Consider the following 7,386-nt stretch of genomic DNA (forward strand, 5'->3'; position numbering starts at 1 on the left):
TAAAGCCCGGCTAGCTTATCCGAGTATGAGTGATCTTCATAGGAATGAAATGGGCTGATTTGGTCAACCTATCAACAATCACCCACACGTTGTCATTGCCTTTACTTGTCCGAGGCAAGCTAGTCACAAAGTCCATGGAAATATCTTCCCACTTCCAACTAGGAATAGGAAGGGGTTGAAGTAATCCAGATGGAGGTTGCTCGGACGGCTTTCACACGTTGGCAAGTCTCACACTTGGCAACAAAATCGCCAACATCCGCCTTTAGACCAATCCACCAAAAATGTTCCTTCAAGTCCTTGTACATCTTGGTGCTTCCGGGTGTACAAGAAAGACCGACCGGTGTGCTTCCTTCAATATTTCATTCTTAACTTCATCGTTTGTGCACACACGCCTTCCTCTAAACAACAAAGCACCATCCATGGATATACCAAAGTCGGGATCCGACTCAGATTCAAGAAATCTTCTCAACTTTGGTCAAAAACTCATGATCGAATCTCCGCAGAGCAACAATCTTATCTCTAAGACCAGATCTTGCCGTCATGGCAGTAAAGAATAAAATCAGAATTCTCGTGAAGGATTTCCAAATCAAAACTCTCAATAGAAGACCACAATGGTAAACTCAAAGCATTCAAATCCAAAGTCTTCTTCTGGTTCTTCCTACTAAGAGCATCAGCAACAACATTTGCTTTCCCAGGATGATACCGAATATCACAATCATAATCGGAGACGAGTTCCAACCATCTCCTTTGTCTCATGTTCAACTCCTTTTGGGTAAAGAAGTATTTCAAACTCTTATGATCCGTGAAAATGGCAATCTTCTCACCGTAAAGATAATGTCTCCAAATCTTCAAAGCAAAGACAACGGCGGCAAGTTCTAGATCGTGAGTGGGGTAATTCCGCTCATAATCCTTCAATTGCCGAGAAGCATAGGCTACGACCTTGCCATGTTGCATCAAGACACAACCCAAACCAATCTTTGACGCATCGGTATAAACCGTCATACCACCGGAACTATCGTATAGTCAAAACCGGGGCACTTGTCAATCTATCCTTCAACTCTTGGAAATTCTTCTCACAAAGCGCTCGACCAAACAAACTTCTCTTCTTTCCTGGTCAACTTAGTCATAGGAGCAGCCAACCGAGAAAAGTTCTCAATAAACCTTCGGTAGTAACCCGCCAATCCAAGAAAACTTCTTATTTCCGATATCGACTTCGGTCTCTCCCAATCAGCCACAACTTGGACCTTTTCAGATCGACACGAATACCTTCGGCTGAAACTACATGACCAAGGAAAACCACTCTCTTAAGCCAGAAATCACACTTGCTAAACTTAGCAAACAACTTCTTTTCCCGCAACCTTTGCAAAGTGAAACTTAGATGACTCGCATGCTCTTCTTCGCTTCTTCGAATAGATCAAGATGTCATCAATGAAAACAATCACAAACTTATCAAGCACATCATGAAATACTCGGTTCATGAGGTCCATGAACACCGCAGGAGCATTGGTCAATCCGAAAGGCATGACTCTAAACTCGTAGTGACCATACCGCGTTCGGAAAGTCCGTCTTGAAGATATCACTAGACTTCACTTTCAATTGGTGGTATCCGGACCTTAAGTCAATCTTCGAGAACACAACCGCATCCCTTCAACCGATCGAAGAGATCATCGATTCTCGGGCAAGTGGATATCTATTCTTGATAGTCAACTTATTCAACTCACGGTAGTCGATGCACAAGCGCATACTACCGTCTTTCTTCTTGACGAACAAGACCGGAGCTCCCCAAGGTGACACACTAGGCTGTACAAAACCTCTATCAATGAGCTCATTCAACCGATTTTGCAACTCTTTCAACTCAAGAGGAGCCATCCTATACGGAGCTTTAGATACCGGAGCGGCACCAGGGACGAGATCAATAGAGAATTCAACATCTCTCGTCCGGAGGCACTCCCGATAGATCATCGGGAAGACATCAACAAAGTCGCAGACAACTCGACTTCGTCGACTCTTTTCTCCACTATACCCTTGCCTTCGGATGAAGCATCATCCACTAGGGCATAGACTTGCATCAAGGCAGACAGCACCTTCTTACAAACCCTTCTCTTTTCACCTTGAAATTCAAAGACCGGACTTCCACATATATGGAACTGAATCTTCTTTGAGGAACAAAGGAACACAGCTTTATGGGCTGTCAACCAATCAATTCCCAAAATAACATCGAAGTCCTTCATGTCAAGAATCACAAAATTGGCTTCCAAGTTCTTCTCACCAATCAACACAGGACATTTAGATAACCCCTTATCTAGTTTCACAACAGACCAGTAGGTGTACTAATCAATAAACAACTAGACAACTTCTCGGGGATTAGGTTAGTCTTCTTGATGAATGCGGATGACATGAACGAATGAGATGCACCCGTATCAAATAAGACAAATGCAGAAATAGAAGCGACTAACAATGTACCCGTAATCACATCATGGCTTGGATCCCGCTCAAGATCGAAATACCGAAAACTCTACCAGAGGGAGGAGCAGGAGCACTCTTCACCACCGGCAGGCTGCTGGGGTGCCGCTTCGGACAGCACGAGCAAAATGACCAGCTTGCTTGCAAGAGAAGCAAACATGATTGCCGGATCCAACAGGGGTGGCTGCAACAGAGGACTCTCGAACAAAAGGCCTTGCACTCGCACTTGCACTTGCACTTGCATTTGCTGGTGATCGGTTTCCGCCATATCGTTTAAACCGGCCGGGCTGCTGAAAACCCGTGTTCGACCTACACTCTTAGCCCGAAAGGTAGGAGTGGGGTAGGGTGTAGGTCTCACATAACGACGGTCATTGCGATCCACCAAACCAGAATTCCTTGATCGCCAAGGCTTCCCGCACACGAGCACTTTCCTTCTCTCGTTTCTTCCAACTTCTTCGAGTTCTCGCACCACTTGAGCATAGCTCACTATAGGCCGGACCGTGAGATAAGCTTTAATGGCAGGGCGCAGTCCTTTGAAGAACTTCTTTGCTTTGGCGAGGTCTTCCTTCAAAGAATCGGAGCAAAGAAATGAAGCTCCTCGAACTTCTGTTGGTACTCCAACACGGACAAAGTTCCTTGAGTCGAATCATAAACTCAGCCTTCCTTTGCATCCTTCACCGCCTCGGGAAAGTAGTTCATACAAAAAGCCTCTTTGAATAACTCCCAAGTTACAACTCCCGCATGCAAACCTTCCAAAACAGACGAGTGGAGATCCACCATGCATCAGCTTCTTGTTGCAACTTCGCTCAAAGAAACAAAATCTTCTCGAGCTTCCGAGCATTGCAGATGCCGGAAAGCCTTCTCCAACTCACGAAGCCACTTGTTAGGAAACAAGGGGTCCTTGGTAACACCAAGAAAGTGGGTACTTGCATCTTCGTAAAACTCTCCATCAAAGTAGTATGAGGAGTTCCACTAAACCTCCCGCATTCAGGATCGCGGCATGAGGATTCACATTAGCACCAGCCCGGGTCTCATTATGCAGAGTCATGAAACCCACCAACATCCGGTTGAACCGAGCCGCTTGTCGTGCGCATCATATTGCCCATAATATTGGCAATATCTCTCAAACTTCCAACATTCGGGGCACCAGGGGATCTCATGAGTACCCCCGATCAGCATTTGGTATCTCACCACCTCCATGAGGTACTTCACCACCTCCCCGAGGTATTTCACCACCTCCATGACCACCGGATTCACCACGCCCACTTCTCGTAGTAACCATTCTCGCAAAAACCGAGAACATCAAAATACCGAATTTCAAGATTCAACATAAACCACAAGTCCAAATGATTTGAAAACTTAAATCATGCTCAAATATATCCATATAGTCATCAAACAATATTCCATAAGGCAAAAATCACATTTTCCAAAAATTCAACAGCAAATGAGGTCACCGTGACCATTGGTCGAGTGGTTGGTCGAGTGACCCACCGACCAATCGGCCGACCAATGAAGACAGAATCACGAAAATTCGCATTATAAGCCTCATTTCCACATTCCAACCTCATTCTAACTTCTTCCAAAGGTGAGAGAGCTCTAGGGAAAATATCCAAGAGTTCCCACAAGTGTTCTTGAGGTGATTTAGTGCTTCAACAACAACAACACAACACACCATCTTCACAAACAAGGTAAATCTCTCATTCTTTCTTCCATTTTCATCTTCTCATGCTTGCATTTCAAAAAAACCATGCTTTACTTGTATCCAATGCTAGAAATCATGCTTAGGAATGCTTAGAAACATATTCCCTAGGTTTTAAACACAATGACATGCATAGACAACAAGTTTTAACACATTTGGTGCTCATCTCGCAAAGTTTTATACCGAAATCGATATCTTTAGAAAAATTTCGTTTTCTCTCAAACCGCTTGAAATTTTCGCACGAGATCAAATGCTACATGCTCAAGATGACATTGTAGATAGGTCCATACTATTTGATTTAACCAATTTCAACTTTTCAAAAATCCAATTTTGACCTAAATTGCAAAATCCCCAAATTTCTTCTTGCTGAATTTTTCGCTTTAATCCAAGTTTTCGATCGATTTTCATCAAAACAACTTCATAGACATGAAATTCCAAGTATTGCGCACATGCTAGTATGTTCAAATCAAATTTCCCCCAAATTTGAAATTTTCCGAAAAATTACGAAAATACCCTTTTGGCTCAAATCTTGAAATAGCACTAATTGGAATTGTCTCTTGTCTCTTCCACAGATACATCATGCAGAGGGGAGGACGAGGAGGAGGTAGAGGTAGAGGTCGCATCGTAGGTGCTCTCAGGGGCAGAGGTCAGGTTCCTTTCGAGCCCAGAGAGGAGGTTAGGAGACCGGACCTATTTGACACACCTCGAGCCGAGTTTCGTACGAGGCCTACTTCAGCTATTGTAACATCGAGATGGGGCGTCTACTTCACTTACGCCAGCTCGTAGCCTTCAGGATCCGGCAGAGGTTCGACACTTTACAAAGTGGACTCACCTCTTCACCGAGGATTTGCCGGTATACCCGGAGCTAGTGAGGTTGTTCTTCAAGCAACCTTACTTACACAGAGGAGGCTCGGGGCCGTGGACATCCACTCGGACTTGTCCTCGGGAGCAGTGGTCCACCAGACTCAGATTCGCTTCTCTACCCGGACATCGGCCGAGATCTTGCAGGTCCCTTACTACCCACAGCAAGTGTGTGGATACCGCAGGAGCAGCACCCGGACAGCCATCCGATGCCGTACGAGCTCATGCGAGATATGCTCTACGCTATGGGATAGCCGCCGATGCTTCACACCGTGGACTAGCGGACGGATGACCGGTTCTCGCACGTATTATCGGTCGCATAGTCGGCCGGAACATCATGCCGAAAGCCGGACATCACCATCGGGTCACAAGTGATGGAGGCCTTGGTCATTTACCGCATCTACATGGGCTTCGAGATCGATCTTTCTTACATCATTCAGCAGGTCATGCTTGGACTTAGTTCTCGCGGCCTAGCATGCGGAACCTTTGCTATGGGAGGCTTCGACTTTGATCTTCGGGCATTTCGGGGTGAGTTTCGAGGATACTCCGATGGACACTAGATCACGTGGATACCCCATTGGGACTCGGACCATTCGACGATGAGACTACATCGCTAGAGAGATCTCCCGGTCCCGGAGGGTGAGGATGATGATGAATCGGAGGATGAGGATGAGGGATCAGAGGATGGAGGAGAGGATATCGGTCCCGATAGTGATGATCAGGCCGGAGATGATACAGAGATATGCGCGAGGCCGAGCCCGTGCATCACGAGTTTCCTTCATCACACTTCGAGGCGGGTGGCCCTTCACATGCGGTTCCGGAGACTTCGGATCTTGGTGCACAGATGAGATCGATGACTTCCATGCTAGAGAGGATGGAGGTCGGGACAGAGCAGATGTACGAGAGGATGGAGTCTCGACGAGGACGAGATAGAGCATCGGGTGACTCAGCTAGCAGAGAGGAGTTCGGAGCATATAGAGATCGAGTAGATCACCTAGATAGACTATACCTTAGGATTTCCCATTTATGCATTTTAGATGTAATCATTGTAAAAACTTTTGAAATTAATGAAGTTCATTTTGTTTCTCTTTAATTATTGTATGTTATGCACTTTTCTTTTCCTTGCATTAGTGTCATTTGTTCAAGTATAATTATGGTACGTTATTCGAAATGTTCTCATATGCCTCAAAGTTCAAGTTTCTAATTCAGTGTTCTATTATTCACTTCTAAGAGTAGAAGAGTCAGTTCAGATCAATGACTCAGAATGTTCAGTTGTTGCCTTTTGTGGTTAGGATCTCCTCGAACCTTGGGCTCGATACCAATCATCACGCCCTCCCAGCCGGTACCCTATCTGGCATACCCGAGAGTGTGATCCACAGCCCGAAGATCAGGTATCGAGTGATCAACCTCCCACATAAACAATAACATAATCATGAACAACCATAACAAGAGTGCGGAAGATAAATCATAGATCCAATAATGAAAGAATGAATCATAAACGAAACGGAATAATAGATATAATCAGAGTGTCAAACAGATAAGTAAAGTGAAGCAAAAATCCCACTTTACATCCAGCGGAAAAGTAGCTCGAAAGAATAAACTAGATAAAAGCTAATCCCAGTAGCAAGTACATTGGGTAACTAAATTATTCTCCACTTTGTAGACGACATCCTTGTAAGTATAGATCTCATAAATAGCACAAGGACGCTTCCACTCAATGGTCGGACTAAGCATCGTACGGAGCATAACCACCCGCGGGATCTTCAGAGTAATTGTGGTAACCGCAATCACCTTCCTGGAGATATGCCTCTTCGCCTTGCGCTTCTTCATAGGGACCGTCATAGTATTCCGTACTGCAGGATAGTCTAACAACATTGTACAATAAAGGAATGAGTTTCAAAGAAACTCGAAAAGGCGCTTAAAATCCATAATAACATAAATGGCAGAGTTCCAGAACAAACATAAATGCAATTTGATATGAGACAAACAATGAATGAATGATTCTAACTCTATGTATGCTGGTCTCTATTGGCAGACATGCTTTAAGTCATAGCACCGTACTTCTTTAGGAAAGTCCACTCACATCCTCAACCATTTAAGATATCTTGGATTCCCTCCAACCATTTAAGATATCTCGGGCGACCGATTGGTAATGGGTCCTTCATCCCTCAGGACAAACCTTGGCAGGGGGTTAAGTCAACACACTCTCTCACAACCATTTGGTATAAGTACTGGCGCATGTCAGGGTAATACCTAGCCAAATGCAAGTCTTCTACTTGGTTACATCAAGTCAGATCCAGATACTTCCATTCCTCGTCCCTGACGATCCTTTCCGGTATCCTTCACACTAGAGTCCTCATAGT

Source organism: Hakea prostrata, unplaced genomic scaffold, assembly GCF_041222555.1.
Source record: "Hakea prostrata isolate BN-2017 unplaced genomic scaffold, UWA_Hpros_2 contig_20, whole genome shotgun sequence".
Classification (NCBI taxonomy): Eukaryota; Viridiplantae; Streptophyta; class Magnoliopsida; order Proteales; family Proteaceae; genus Hakea; species Hakea prostrata.